A 14,434-nucleotide genomic window follows, 5' to 3' on the forward strand; every position below is an offset into this window, starting at 1 on the left:
AACACGTTCGCTTAGTTCCGTTCAGTTGGATCAATAGTTCGAGTTAACATAGCCTATCCTGTTCTGTATGAAGCCATTGGCAGACTGCTAAGCTTCTTAGTTATCTAATGCATTAGCGGACGATAACATATTTGTGTTGTTACGCAACAGCTTTGTTTTCGTCTGGCCGTAATGTTTACATGTTCGCTATCACATGCTATCAACTTTGCAGTGCGTAAGCTCCAGGTTATCATAAACTCATCCATCTTATTTATTATTGTACCAGATAGTGGGCCCCCTGATAAAAAAAGGTATTTTATTTAAATGGTTATCGTTATTGTATTGCGTCTTAAAAGTATTTTACACATAGGTACCTATGAGGAAAACATGTCGCTTTGCATAAATGACATTAGTCATTACAGTTATCACAAGTTAGTTTTATTATAAATGAATTTACCTCAACCATCCATCCATAGCATACACTCCGGTATTTCATATTTTATTTATACCCTAATGTGCGTGTATATATATACCTTTACATTATCTACAGGTATTTGGTACACCTTGACGGAAAATAATACGAAAGGTGTTCATTTTCTCGTTGAATTCTAAAAGGAACTTGTTTACAACTTTGCCTTATTTTATACGTAACTGGATTTGCTCTTGAATCTTGATACGCTAGATTTCCTTTTATAATCCGAAGTATTACACATACAGCTAAGGATTCTAAATCAAGGCTACATTTATAAATTTTAACGTGAGGCAATTCTAGATTCATTTTATGTTAGCATTGGTTGAATATGGGTCTATGGATGGAACTTTCCACATAACTAAAAGTGTTGCATGTACCTACTTCTTAGTCACATACCTGCTGTAGCGTCTAGTCGTGTACATGGATGACATCATGGTGTGTAAGTATAAGCCACCAATGTATTCAAACTCGTTATTTGACTCGCACAGCATTATACTACTGACTTCACGTTTGCCTCTCGTAAATTTTGATCATCAACATTTGAGCTCTATCAGCAATTCATAAGGTACTATTTTGTTTCAACTTTTTAATATTAATTCAGTATAAGTCGTTTTGGAAGCATTTTAAATTGTCTGTCGGAAACTATCGGCCCACGCTAGATCAAGAGACACAGGCTTAAGATACCAAATATGCAACACAAGAAAAAAACGAAATAAGTAATGAACCCACTATTCGCTTTGTTACTCAAGAAAGTTGAAATGAAGTCTGGAATCTTCTTGTTAGTTGTTCTGAGGTTATTCTACAGCATGAACTTAAGGCCCAGGTTTCGTTGTCGTGGCACGTTAATTTACTCCAAATATTTCTGGTCTGAGCTTTACTCTATAGTATATATTTATTGGTATTGGCATTGGTAGTACTCGTTAGTATATGTCCATCTATCGCATTGATAAACGTCCTCGCGATCGATATTTACATAATAAGGACTGTTCATTTTATTAAGCGGACACACAAAAAAGTATAAATTACATTTTTCTAATTCTGGAATCGCTTTATTAAGATAGATATAATAAAAACGGAAACCAACGCAAAACATTTTAATGTAAATATAGTATAATATAATAACATCGGTAAGATTTTCGTACTTTTACACGGTTGCGCCGTTCAAGTGCCTGCACATAAATTTTTGACACTTTTTGACAAGTTGTAAACAACATTCGTTTGAATTCTTTCAATGTTTTAGCTTCTCATCTACCCTTTTTTAAGTGCATCTTCACATTGGTCTAGTGCCACTCGATGGAGTGGAGCTCCGGGCAATTAGATGAGTTGACTTGTTTTTGAACGAAATCAATGTTTTTCAAATTCAGTAGCTTCACTTTCTGACCAGCATAGTGGGCACTTGCCAAATCAGGCCGAAATGAAGAGGTGACATTATGCGTCTGATAGACGGCAAGTACTCGTTATTAGATGCATTATTTTCTGTAAATGTCGCAACCAAAGTTCATGTCGCAAAATAGAACAAACTTTTTAAGGCCACAGGAACCAATTGCCTGCCAGACAAGGACTTTCTTCATGAATTGGTCAATTTTGATGTTACTCTCCTCGTCGAATATATGATCTTCTACAACGGCATGGTAGCATCAGGGCCATTGGTAACGTACTACAGCAACATTTTACGCATTTTCCGTTGTCCATTAAAATGCTACGAAATTTATCTTAATGTAAAATGTAGTACAGTTTGACGCTTCTTTTTTTCGATTGCTTTCGCTGCTCTGTAATTCTTTTGTCCATTTTTTTCTTTCTATGGGTCCATTTATTGTACATACTTCTTATATTTTAATCTGTGCCTACTCTAACGCCTGCTGTCTTAGGAATTTCGCGAACCGATAAGTAATTTATTGATTTTAACAGCCGCATGACAATACTTTTGTTTCTGGATTGGCCGGGCCGCTTCTGTGCCGGGATTTTGTAAAATCTTCAAGCATATGATGCCCTGCAAATGTTTTAATAATTTTATTCACGTTTAACTTGGAAAATTTGTACATATTTACGATTTTTCGCAGTGAATACTAGCCTGTGCATCCTTATTGCAGAACTAACTTGCTATGTTCCAAATTTGTTCGGTCCTTCGGGAAAAATATTTGACTATTATGGGAACAAATATGTAGCAATTGATAAATAAGGGATTGTTAATTATATTGTTATGAGCTGTACGTCAATTTATTTTAAATTCGCCGATTAAAAGAGGTGTAAGAGTGTCCGCTTAGTAAACTGAACAGTCCTTAGCATCCATTGACCCTTCTCTAAAAGTACACCTCGGCAAGAAACATGGTCTGCTGTATGACTTACGAGTAAGAGAAGATATTATCTTTAATATGCCTTTATTCCAGATAAATTTGACTCCACAACATTGAGGAGTAGATTACTTTGAATAAATGTATGGATCGCGTCTGTCGCAGTGATGGATGGTTACCCAAAGCCGTAAACTACGACTATCGACTATTTTTACATGTCCGGGCGCAACGAACCCGGTGTTATTGCCATGCAGCAGATACAAATGGTGATGTTTTTTGGCAATCTGAATTGCCAATGCCAGGCCTTGACCAGAGGAACGTGGAAATCGACATCAGGTGTAATATACAACTGTCAATTGATGTTGTAGCATCGTTTGATCTTCAATAAAGGGAATTTAAATTCATCGTTGTTTGATGTGTATTTATTATTTAATCTTTTAATCTTGTGTATTTATTAAATCAAAGAAGAAGAAAATAGGCACACTTCTAGACGAATGATACCCAATTGTAAGTAGTAGCCAAATGGTCACAGTATCAGCCAATAAATAGCATATTATAGGCCGGTACTGTTCGTTCTCAAGAGCAGTGAATTATTCTGTATGAAAATCTCCATACAATTGACATGGTCAATTGTTCTTAAGTGTATCTAGTTTATGCTTATGAACGAAATATCTTGTTTAAATTACATCAGTGGGTGGTACGAAAACATACCGCTAAAAATATACCTATCAGTAGGTAGCTTTGATCTTCCGTGTCTTCGAGACAACCGTCATGCAAATATTTTGGTAATACAGATATCAACCGGCGGTAACCAGTATTATCACCAATACCTACAGTTATTTGAGTTGATATCTTCAAAATTCTCGTGCGGTCAATTCGCAACTATGATTAATAATTATTATCGGTCAAACGTCAAAGCTTTCATCATTTCAATACAAATAACATTGTTTTATTTCTGATATTGCTATCTAATTGTACATTTATTTTGTCCTTTATGTTTAATACAATGTTCAAATGCTTGAAGAAAATAACCACGGAACCATGTCAAATTGACAAATAGGAAGCTAATAGAAGAAATTCCTTACCGACCGTAACTATACGTATTTTATCAACTTAATGCGAATCAGATTGGATTGGAATTGGAATGAATAAAATAACATTAAAATTGAATGGAACGAAGAAATTATAATAAATAAATTGTGGTTGAAGTAACATTTGCTACCAATACCAATTATGTCAGTAAGTCAGTGGAAGTGTGGCGCCACCCTGGCTATTGGACAAACAGATTTCACACACTAGCTCTCTTAAATTCTGTGCCATGCCATCAAATAATATGACGATGAGGTCCCACATAGACGTTCTTTTTTATCCCACTATTCCCACTCAGACTCACTGTTGTTGTCGCTTTTGTTTCCCCCCACCATACATTTCACACATAGCCAATAGTCGCTACTATAATGTATCTAGTTCGGGGTTCAAGTTGCCATTGTTTTAGACATGGAACTCGCACATTTTTTTGCTAAAACGTACCTATTACGGGTTAACTAGCTGCATGCGGCATGTTTGCTTGCATTAAATGGATAAACTGTGTTAACCGCATTATGCACCAGCGGAGTTATCACGTTTTGAGCGGGACAGTATTTTGTCTCAGTTGGAATAGAAACAGTTTTTTAATCGTATAACTTTCTATACCGACGACAACAGTATAATATGGATCTCTAATTTTTTTCCCTCTCCTTAGATAAATTAATTCATGCCAGAACCTAGATTCTTCTGCTTCCTTTTCGCGGCCTGGGCAAACTATATTTGAACTGGCATGGGCTGGCGAGCTGGACCGTATTTTGGAGATCACTAATATAAACGATTCAATAAGCGGGTCCCCTATTTGGCGAGGAAACAATTCTGCCACTGCCACCTAAACGGTCTGGATCAACGCTGGTACTCCCAGCGCTAGCATCATGTTGCGATGAAATCATTTGGTGGGACATTCTACGTTTATGTTTTCTTTCTTATTTATATGTTTTTACTCTTAAATATTGGACCGTACTGAGTAGGTCGTCGGTCGAGTCGAGTCACACTGAATCCTCCTATACCTCCATGGTGGCGACTTCTAGCCCCAGTTGCCTGTTAGTTTAAATTAAAATGAAGGTTGTTTACAATATTTAGGCTGTGATTGCATAAGGACATGAGATGACCCATTTAAGTAAGTAATTAATTTATGGGGCCTGTCTCATTGTTATTAAAGGTCACCGTTTCAAAACTTCAAATAATAGAATGATATATGTATGTAGTTAATTTTATCCCTAAGTAAATAAATAAATTTTAACGATTGGAAACAATAACTTCATGGCTGTATTGTTTACATTCAGGAAAATAATTTCAATTTATTTGGTCAAAGGTCAAAGATCTTATAGGTATGTTCTCAGATGTCAGTATTGATTTCGTACTAAACGGGTTTGAATGATTCCGGTCAGAAATAGGAGTCTCATTGGAAGTACGAACTTCAGGAATAATATTTACTTTTATAACAGTATACTCCAACATATAATCACCCACCGTATCTACTGTATACAGTTTTTCGTAGTTTCGAGTCCGATAACGGCGATAACCTTAAGTTTTAGTACATTCAAGCGGCTGCTATGAAGCTCACAAGTGGTCACTTTTTTTTCATTTGTAGTCCGCCTCTTTCGCACTCATAAAATGTTCATATACAGGATGGCCTCCCCTTTAATTATCTTTACTTTAGAGTTTAGACCATAGACATAGTGGTCACGCTGGTCAGAAATGAATTAATTACATTAGGCTTAAAAAAAGATATTGTATTTTTTGTACGAGTTTGTCGACATAACTCTACCGCCCGCGGGCCTCATATGTTTTAAACATCTTAGATTAGCGCAAACTACATCGGCAAGGCAAATGTTACCCACAACCTTGTGTTGGGTGACCGTATAATGTATGGTGATCAGGGGAAAAATAGTGCCATGTCTATTGCTATTATATCGGGCTCATGAAAAGCTGATGAGAACATATTTGTCATGCTGCGTGTCTATGCTACTGCGTCGTTTTAGAATATACGAAACCATGCATGTACCGTATGACAATAATAGTTTCAAATACATGTACCTACCGTAAGACGTGCTTACGTTCCAAAATTCAAATTTTAATTTAAAAGTTTAGCTCTAAGTAGACTTTTGTTGCTAGCAACTATGGACAATGTCTCCGAAATAAATTATTTGAATTGAATTGAATAAATTTTAACATAATTATGTTGCGGTAGGTAGGTTTTAAATATCTGCTAATTACGAGTAGTATTCTAATTATTCATCAGCTGACTAAGTTGTGTATGTATATATAACTGTTCTGATTTTAATCCATTCAACTCGAAGCTAAGTCAGCGTTATAAATAGTGGCGGCAATGAACTGCCTACCTAGAGGAATCCATAATTTTCAGTAAGTATGTACCTATTTGATCTTAGCAATGGATTTTTTCAGTCGCAATAAACTAAGTAGGTACTTACTTAACTTACTCCCTATCTATACATTTGCATTTTACATAATACATAATATAATTATTATTATTGTGTGTCTTTTACATAATCTCGGGACCATGGGGTCCCGGACTTTTGGTAGGCGTGCGTGGGGCCGAAGCCAACACGTAGAGGCCCCTTGTAAATTGACAATTTACTCTAAGTGTGATGTGACACTAACCGACGATTATTATTATTATTATTATTTTTTATTATGAATGGGCTTACTCATGGCCACAGACTAGCCGAGGCGTAGACGTGGCCTACGATGGAGCGAGCTCGCCCAGAAGGTGCCTGTTCACTCTTGATTTGAAGGTTGCCGGGCTATAAGAACACGGAAATATAGACGCCGGCAAGGAATTCCATTCCTTGGCAGTGCGCATAAGGAAAGTAGAAGCAAAGCGCTTCGTGCGAATTGGTGGAATATCTACCAAGTAAGGATGGAAACCGGCCGTGCGTCTAAAAGTCCGATGTTAGAATGGGGACGGTGGAATAAGCTCGTGTAGCTCTTGGGCACACTCCCCGAAGTGCAACCTGTAGAATACCGACAGGCTGGCGACTTTCCGCCGATGGGCCAAAGACTGAAGCTTAGCCGTTAGCTTCTTGTCGCCAATCATCCTCCTGGCTCTGCGCTCCACTGAGTCCAAAGCGGCGAGTTGGTATTTCGCTGAGCCATCCCACAGGTGGCTGCAATACTCCATACACGACCGGACTTGAGCTTTGTAAAGTGTTAGAAGCTGTCCAGGTGTGAAGTATCGCTTCACCTTATTTAGGACGCCCAGCTTTCTGGCCGCAGTTTGTGCTTTAGACTCAATGAAGCTGCCGAAGCTGAGGACTGAACTCAGCTCCATGCCGAGGAGTTCCAGGCTGTCGGCAATAGGTACAGATGCACCCCGGAAAGAAGGAGTCAGGTCGAATGGACTCCGTTTTGCGGAAAATAGACACGTCTGCGTTTTGGAGGCATTGAACGTGACCAGATTGTCATCACCCCACTGGGAAACGAGACTAAGGGTCAAGTTCATTCGCTCAACCATGGCCTCTCTCTGTGAACGTATATCCTCCCTGCTGTCCCCTGCACTAGCCAAATATCTCTCAACAACCGTACTGTCATCTGCATAACCTACAATGCTGGGTTGCAGCATGTCGTTAATGTGGAGCAGGAAAAGGGTTGCGGAGAGAACAGACCCCTGAGGAACACCGGCGTCAATGGCCATGAGGTCCGAAGAGCAGCCATCACTACTCTGATCGACCGTTCACTCAAGAAATCAGATAGCCAGCTACAAAAGTCAGCAGGGATGCCGTATGCAGGAAGCTTGCTAAGGAGACTTGCGTGCCAAACCCTGTCAAAGGCCTTCGAGATGTCCAGTGAAACAGCAAGCGCTTCACCGTTCCTCTCGATGGCCTCGCCGCAGCAGTGCGTGACATACGCTAAAAGATCCCCAGTAGACCGACCTCGGCGAAAGCCATATTGACGGTCACTGAGCAGATCATTTGCTTCGAGGTATGCCAGCAGCTTGCCGTTAAGTACCCTTTCCATGACTTTACAGAGCATGGAGGTAATGGCGATTGGTCGGTAATTGCAGGGATCAGCACGACTACCCTTCTTGGGTACTGGCTGCACGTTTGCAAGCTTCCAGGATTTCGGCACCGTTCTTGTTTGGAGAGAGAGGCGGTACAGGCGTGTCAGTACAGAAGACAACTCAGGCGCACACTGCTTTAGTACACGTGCAGGTATACCGTCTGGTCCACTGGCCTTATTCACGTCAAGATTCTGCAGAGCTCGGCGTACCTCTTTTTGATGAATAGCAATTCTCTGCATAGAGGAACTGCATTGAGGTAGCGTAGGTGGAAGTTTTGAGCCTGCGTCTAGACGTGAATTGCTCGCAAACAGAGAAGCAAACAAGTTAGCTTTCTCTGTCGCGGAGTGGGCCAGTGTCCCATCAGGTTTCTGCAGAGGTGGCAATGTGGGTCGGCAGAAGTTGGATTCGACCGCTTTCGACAGGGACCAGAACCGCTTGCTACCAGGAGGGTAGGAGGCGAGTTTGGCCCCTATTCGACTGACGTGGTCGAATCGAGCCTTTCGAAGCACCCGTTTGCAGGACTTGGCAGCTGAGTTAAAGGCTTTTTTCCTCGCGCGAACCCTCTGTGCTCCAGCTTTGGTATCGCGGGCTAATACCTAAGCCTGGTATGCAGACTGCTTAAGGGCCTCGGCTCGAGCACAGTCCGAATTGTACCATGCTCGGGTCTTGTGATCGAGCGATAGGTCGGAGAACGGAATGAAATATTCCATTCCCTGCCGAATCACATCCGCAACAGCCTCAGCAGAACACGAGGGGTCACCCGAAGAAAAACAGACCTGCCGCCAGGGGAAAGACGCAAAGAAATGCCGCATCTCATCCCAGTCCGCTGACTCGTATCGCCATACTCTCCTCGTGCCCCTAGGGCAGAGATCAGGAGGAGAGTGGATCGACACGGATTTCACTAGACAGTGATCGGACGATCCTAGCGGAGCTGAGACCGAAACCGAGTGCCTGTCTGGATCAGTTGTCAGCAGAAGGTCAAGGCAATTGGGTGTATGGTCAGTAACATCCGGTATCCGCGTCGCAACATTTACCAGCTGGGTAAGGTTTAGGGATACAGCAAATTTGCGCGCTTCCCTCCCAGCGTGGCAAGTATTCTTGAACGGGAACAGCCACTCCTCGTGGTGGGCGTTAAAGTCCCCAAGGAATACGAGTTGAGCCGCAGGGTACCGCTGTTGGGCTTTATCTGCCATCTCAGTAAGGTGGTCAAAGAGCCTAGTTGTCTCCTGGTTTCCGCTGTGCGATCGGTAGACACAGGCATACAGAGTTTTCTCTGAGCCCGAGTCAACCATAATCCACAAAGTGGAAAACCCGGCAGCCTCAAAGCAACGGAGACGCTTGCAGCAAATGTCATCGCGGACGTACACACAGACCCCAGCACGTGCTCTGAATTTATTTTCCAGTGAGTAGCCTGGGTAGTTGAGGTTGAGGTAAAATGAAACTACATACATATTATTAAACCAATCCAAATATAGAGAACATCTCATCCATATGGGTATATGCAGTTCTTTAATGAAGAAAAAAATTTATCTACTTTTTATTTATTTTAAATTATCAGGAGACTTTTTCTTTTCACTTCCTTGTTACACGACCCGATGTTTTCTCTCACACAAACGTAAAACTTGTTTATCATCTGAATCTGGCACGTTATCTGTTGCACTCAGTTCATCTCTTTTTATCACACTTCTAGCTTGATTGACGTAGACGTACAAATAGTGCCACGATCTTATGTTTGCTTGAGGATTTTAGAGTGGTTTTACAAAATTAACATGCTGTTACGCAGTGTTGGCAAAAAATCAATTCGAATTGACGATTGACGATTGAGGATTGACCGATCAATCCGAATTGACGATTGACGAAACTAATTCTAAATCTACTGATTGAGGATTGACGATTACTAATCGTTAATTCGAATTGATCGGTCAATCCTCAATCCTCAATCGTCAATTCGGATTGACGATTACTTTGTATGTACCTACCTAATGTCCTTTTTATTTAGGCCTTTTTTCGAAACTAGCCAAATACGTTCAAAAGCGGTGTCTGAGTTTACCAAAGGTTCCGAAACATGTTTCCGACGGCAATATGAAGGATGTCCTTTTTGGAACATTTTCGGGACTTTCCTTGAAATTAACCAATAGCGTTCATAATCGATATCTGAGGTGCCCAAAGGTTTCGAAACTTGTTTCCGAGGGAAATATTGAGAGATGCCCTTTTTTGGGACATTTCTACAAATTACCAGATTGCGTTTAAAATCGATATCTGAGGTAACCAGAGGTTTCTAAACATCTTTTCAACTGCAATATTGAAAGGTGTCCTGTTTTGGGACATTTTAGTGACATTCTTTGAAAGTGAATGCAAGCACATTCAAAATCGATATCTGAGGTGCAAAACATGGTTTCAACGGCAATATTTAGATTCTTCACTTTAGCCGCGTACTTACTTTACTACCTGCATTACGCCACCCTGCTGATAACAAGATGAGTTCTAAAAACGTACGAGTGCGAAAGAGATAGCATGATTCTAATCCTTTTATTGTTCTAGTGGTGTCCAGTTTGAATCCAGTAGAGATAAGACATTCGGTCTTCAACCCTTGTTGTTTGTTGGTCTGTGACTGTGTGTGTTTGTTTTAAATTGGACTGTGGATTTTCTTTTGGCGTTGGCTTGTTATACGGACTTTTGGATTTACTTCTGGACTGTTTCATACGATTAACTTGGCGTGACTTTGAGGATTGGACATCGCAGTTGTTCTTACGGTAAGTAAAATTTTCCAACTATTATTTGTCGTAAAGGTTAACATTGAATATCTATAGGTACATTTTTTATTCTAGAACAATGTTATGTGGGTTTAAAAATTTCACTTTGTTATTTTTGTGTGCAAGATTAATGGATAAAAAATAATTATGAGAATACATCTGTAAGATAACTTCTATACGATATTATAATTATGTCTAAATCAATAAAAAAAATATCATATTTCGGGCTCCCTTCGATTTCATTTGATGCTTGTTATGTTTTTATGACAGATTGTTAGTGTGAGATAAATGAATAAATAATATCCATAATAACAAGTAAAGTTCAATATATAAAGCCTTGCCAGTATTACAGTGAATACCGGGGGATATCCCGATACTTACTGTAATACTCGCAAGGCATTCAATAAAAATAAATCATTCTTTTGGGCAACCTTTGGGCACCTCAGATATAAATTTTGAACGCAATCGGTTGGTTTCAAGAAATGTCCCAAAATGTCCCAAAACAGGGCATCTCGGAATATTACCGGAAACATGATTCGGAACCTTAGCGTAGGTAAAAAGTCATTTCTCGGTATTGCCGTCAGAAACATGTTTCGAAACCTTTAGGCGCCTCAGATATCGATTTTGAACGCAATATGTTAATTTTAAGAAATGTCCCATAAATGTCCAAAAAAAAGGAAGTCTGTATTGCCGTCGGAAACATGTTACCTACCATGTGAACCTTTGGAAATCTCAGATATCGTTTTAAAGGGCCAACAAATAATTTAAAAAAATGTCCCGAAATGGAAGGAACATCTTTCGGGACCTATGGTCGACATCGATTACGAATATGAACGTAATCGGCCAATTTCGAAAAATGTCCCAAAAAAGGACATCTTTCAATACTGACATCAGGAACTTGTTTTCGAACCTCTGGGAACCTCAGATATCGACTTTAAGTCCAGTAAGTAAGTCCCAAAAAAGGACACCTTTGAAAAGTAATCTTAGGGACTATGGTTAATCTAGATTGAGAATTGATTTAATCCGAATTGAGGATTGATGCGTTAATTCCGATTGATTCAATCGGATTGACGCATCAATCTGAATTGAATCAATTCGAATTGATCAATCCGGATTGATCAATTCGGATTGACGCGTCAATTCGATTGATCAATCCGGATTGATTTAGTTCAGATTGATGCCAACACTGCTGTTACGTAACGTGTTCATCTTCGTCTGTCATCGACTCATCGTTACCTGCTAATTGCTACTTATGTAGTTTTATTTTGTGACCTAAATTTAATGATTATAGAATTTAGTGTAAATTAAATTACACCACAATAAATAAATTCTTATAAAAGTTTTATTATAACATGCATTACTTAAAATCGCATTCAATACGGCATTGTGATGTTTTGACTCCCGAATTCCCAAATTTTTCTTTGTTCATCAGGTGCATTTGGCGTACGTGACGCGAATCAGAGTGGCTTCGAGCTACACAAAAGGGCTCGAATTTTAGATCCACGGGAATACCCCGGCGCACCGCCCTCCCAAAGTAAAGCTATTCATTTAGGTACGAGTATACCGATACGATTTGATTTTGAAAAGAAAACTATTCGAAAAATTTTAAGCACAATTTTGTTGATATCTGACAAAAGTTTGCTACACCCTATTCATGGGTCCATCTAATATTATACAATAACCATAAGATTCCAAATTCCAAATTCCAAATTATTTATTTGTTAAACATAGGTACAACAGTTCTTAAATGTATAATAAAGTATCACTATGCTTCGCCATATGGCATACAAATATAGAAGACATGTATGGCACATTTTAAACTAAAACTTAATAAGTAATTAAAATAATTCACGTTAAATTAATAGGTTACAAAATTTCCAGAGTCTGACAAGACATATGTAAATACTATCCAAAAATGTACCGTGGAAGCAAGAAATAAAATGAATACTGAATGGCCTGCTACTGTTAAACTCACGGTTTTTTTTGTAGCAGATCGTAAATGTTCTCAAGGGATGCGTGGATGGATTGCATTACTTGGTTTTTGTATTTCGATTTAATGATAATGTATTATGTATGATGTTCCAAAGTAGTCACGATTCAAAGGCGTTGTATGTATTGTTTCAGATCAGTTTCAAAATGGACGACGATGAAGATATCCTTAAAGCCATACAGAAGTTTTTGATTAAAGGTAAGCACGCCAAGATTAATACAATTCTTGATATTAAAGGTTACGCTCCACCCGCATAAGGTCTTTATTTTTAGGGTTGACGTCAATATTTCAAAGCGTTTTCAAAGGCCTATAATGAGGCGTACAAAGCTTGAGTATCGCTTTTGTTCCCGCATTTCGGGACAAAGAAAGTCCTCCCGGACCCCGATTTGTATTGCGCAAGCTACCTGCTCACCCCAACCGCCATAACTTACGGGGATGCCCATGCGTAACGTAACGATGTTCCACACCCCGTTCCAACTTCAACCGTCGATTCCTGGAAAAGGGAAAGTGACCATGGAATATACATTAACCGTTGCAAATGTTACAATTAACGGGTTATGCAGATATTTGGCTTCGTTGAAGCCTTAGCGCGCACCAATGACCAATTTCCCAAAATTTTGAGTGGGTTCCCAGAAATTTTATGTGTAGCCACATTCTATCCAATGATATAATTAAATTGCTAAGTAATGAATAATAGTAATCCATCAAATTAGTTCAAGTGTACCTACTCAACCACGAAAGTTACTTTACTACAGATATCTTGACTTGTTTTTTAAAGATAATTCTAACAATACTTTCTCTAATCTTTACTGTTATCAGGTGATGTTTACCAACAGAGTCATCGTTGTCATGAATGTTTTATAATGTTTGCCAACTGCTCACAAAATGTTCTAAAGCTATTGGTGTAGTTAGGTATGTTAATATTCGGAATTAAAATGCAGCTATGTTGTGGCGCTTGATTGCTATGATGCCAACAAGAAACAACACATAGACTCGTTCAATTTATGTATATTGGACGGGCTGCCGTAATTGCTGGGGTTATGTTTTGTTATTGTCAGTCACGTAGGCTACCAAGAGAGAAGGGGAATATAGAATTGCTGTTGGATGAAGGGAGAGGAAATATAAAACGGGTTAGAAGAGTGCAGACTGTGTTTGAGAGAGGGACGGGAGGGTGGCGTGACAACAAACATGGCGGTGTGCCTGCCGGGTGCCGGTCGGACCGGTCGGGTACCACGTGCGCTGGCCAAGTATTCGGATTGCTCACTGAGTTTAGGCGAGTCAACTGCTCTGCTAAATCAATGTAACGGTGATCTTGAGATCCGTAACAACTTCGCTTTACCGGAGAGCGCAATAGACTGGCTCATGTAAGCATGCTACCTACACCCTTGTGCGCGGAAAGCGAATGGAATAAGAACCCTTATGCGCGGCCGCTCTCGCAGCTTGTTTGTCAACAAACGTCCTGCGAAGGTCACGTAAGGGAAGACAAAGGATCCCTATTGCGTAACACCATAACCCCTTAACATTAACAAAACATAACATACAACTGGGAGATGAAGTGATCTTTGAAGGACTGCAAGTCTGCAACTTTTCAGAAAGGAAGCTAGTTTCAATGGGCGACTTTTATTATTATTCGATAACCCGTTACTCTACTGGGCATGTCTTGTAAGTATGTATTTAGTTTTTTACGATTACATTGCCTGATGCTAGCACATGTAATTCGTTGCCTTACTTAATAATGGCTGGCTAGGTTTTTAATATTCTTCGTAGGTATATGTATGTAATGTAAGTTCATTTTTACAATCGTACCTATTCTAGATTCTCGACGATTAGTTACGTTTACGT

At 39.6% G+C, this 14,434-nt stretch overlaps 1 protein-coding gene and 1 long non-coding RNA gene across 3 annotated transcripts in view; one reads left to right on the forward strand and one right to left on the reverse strand.

Moving 5' to 3' along the window:
* The window catches only part of LOC134666289 (uncharacterized), a 93,371-nt gene extending 80,580 nt beyond the window's left edge, over window positions 1–12,791 (forward strand). The window contains exons 3-4 of one of the 2 annotated variants that reach the window (XR_010098471.1): window positions 12,035–12,136; window positions 12,727–12,791. This is a non-coding gene — a long non-coding RNA (uncharacterized LOC134666289). The remainder of the gene's footprint in view (window positions 1–12,034; window positions 12,137–12,726) is intronic. The other variant, XR_010098470.1, reaches the window with a different exon arrangement.
* LOC134665770 (NAD(P)H-hydrate epimerase) overlaps window positions 1–14,434 on the reverse strand; it is a 460,493-nt gene that overhangs the window by 164,217 nt on the left and 281,842 nt on the right. The gene's annotated exons all lie outside the window — the stretch shown is intronic.

Source organism: Cydia fagiglandana, chromosome 7, assembly GCF_963556715.1.
Source record: "Cydia fagiglandana chromosome 7, ilCydFagi1.1, whole genome shotgun sequence".
Lineage (NCBI taxonomy): Eukaryota > Metazoa > Arthropoda > Insecta > Lepidoptera > Tortricidae > Cydia > Cydia fagiglandana.